This window comes from Propithecus coquereli, unplaced genomic scaffold, assembly GCF_000956105.1.
Source record: "Propithecus coquereli isolate 6110/MARCELLA unplaced genomic scaffold, Pcoq_1.0 Scaffold230, whole genome shotgun sequence".
Classification (NCBI taxonomy): Eukaryota; Metazoa; Chordata; class Mammalia; order Primates; family Indriidae; genus Propithecus; species Propithecus coquereli.
Genome location: NW_012147842.1, coordinates 1,455,430 through 1,457,343, shown reverse-complemented (window position 1 = coordinate 1,457,343; position 1,914 = coordinate 1,455,430). Strand labels below are relative to the sequence as shown.

At 40.5% G+C, this 1,914-nt stretch overlaps 1 pseudogene; it reads left to right on the top strand.

Moving 5' to 3' along the window:
- Nucleotides 1-339: 339 nt before the first annotated feature.
- On the top strand, nucleotides 340-1,488 carry LOC105811197 (annotated as a pseudogene).
- Nucleotides 1,489-1,914: the final 426 nt, after the last annotated feature.

Genomic DNA, 1,914 nt, shown 5'->3' with positions numbered 1-1,914 from the left:
TATAGTTGAAAAAAATAAATCCGAGAAGAACTATAGATAGTATATATCAAATAAACACAATAGCAATATTTTGAACAATAAAAATCAATATTATAAAATGAGTTAGAAGAAAAGTTCATCTAATAGGCTAATAGTTGTATTTTGTCAATACTGTCACCAAAGAAATCTTCCTAATATTTTGAAAATGGAATTCATAAGGATCATAGATTTGTTCTTAATAACCAACAAGCAGATTTTTATTTCAATTTTTGAGCTAGTTTTTGAGGTAGTGAGATCATTCTTAATCATTTCTATTTGTCACTTGAAGATATTTCTAAAATAAAATTGTCAAAACTAAGCATGAAGTAAATATCAGCACATCACCTAGTGAAAAATATAATAAACAACTTTCCAATTAGTTTTAGAGGTATTCAGGAATGAATTATCCTCTGCTTTCAGGTTTTCATGAATAATTCAAATTCCACTGTCAGCCGACCTAATTAGTAATTATCCAAACTATTTCTAAATTATCTGGTTTCAAGCTACCTGTGTTGCAGCTAGGTTTATTTCTGATATAATTATTAACCCCATCCTTGTGGGTCTTGTCTCTCTTTCTGTTTGTGGTAATGGAACAGAACTCCAGATAACAGAAAAAACCTGCAGATTCAGTTTATTAATGCACCACTACCAATTAGCCTCTCTAGTGCTAAGAACTGATAGCATATACCACACAAAGAGATATTTTTAAGGCCTTAGAAATGCACGTACTACATGCTACTGATTTAATCATATAAAAGATGGAAGAGAAATCTGACCTTAAAGAGAAATAGTGAAGTCTGGAGTAGACATGATGGGAGGATAGTGAGAGAAAACAACTTACCCGCCGGGCATGGTGTTGGGCGCCGGGCCCGCCTCGCCTGTCTCCGGGTGCCCAGGGTAAAGGTGGCAGTAACGCTAACGCTAGCAAGCAAACTGCAGCGCGATGACGGTCTCAAAGGGTCCCGGACGTCAGCCACAGCGTCCGACTCCACTCGGAGAGTTTCTGGGAGAGACAAGTTGCTTGTTAAAGAGGTTGCAGAACCTGAAGCTAATTTACCTTGTACGTGTCAATTGCATTTTCCTGATCCAAACAAGCTTCATTGCTTTCAGCTAACTGTAACCCCAGATGAGCGTTACTACCTGGGTGGAAAATTTCAGTTTGAAACTGAAGTTCCCGATGCCTACAACGTGGTGCCTCCCAAAGTGAAATGCTTGACCAGGATTTGGCACCCCAACATCACAGAGACAGGTGAAATTTGTCTAAGTTGACTGAGGGAACACTCGATTGACGGCACTGGCTGGGCTCCCACAAGAACACTGAAGGATGTTGTTTGGGGATTAAACTCTTTGTTTACTGATCTTTTGAATGTTGATGATCCACTGAATATTGAAGCTGCAGAACATCATTTGCGGGACAAGGGGGACTTCCGGAACAAAGTGGACGACGACATCAAGCGTTACGCCAGATGATGAAGGGGAAGATTGCAGGCCCACGGACTGTGTTACAGTTTGTCTCTAACGTGAGACAGCAAGAGGTAGCCCGGCCTCTTCCCCGTCCTCACGCTCCCTCTCAGTCCCACTGCATTGTCCCAGCCCTGTGACCATGTTGTCCTGAAGAAGACCATCTTCGTGACTGCCCGTTGTAGATGGAGAATTCCACATAAATACAGCAAGAACGTGTATTTGGGTTTCTAAAGAGTTGTCTGCTTACCTTAACATGTTTACTTTTTTGAAATTGTACTGTATAGGCTGTTGGTGAAATTCTTGAGAAGTTGTAATGAACTCAAAATTGAGGCTAGAGCTGGCTTACCCTTTCCCCAAACAAAATTGGTTTCCTGCACAAGTGACGCTAATGATGTGTTCAGTGTAACTCGCAGATTGGCAATAAGAAACCCG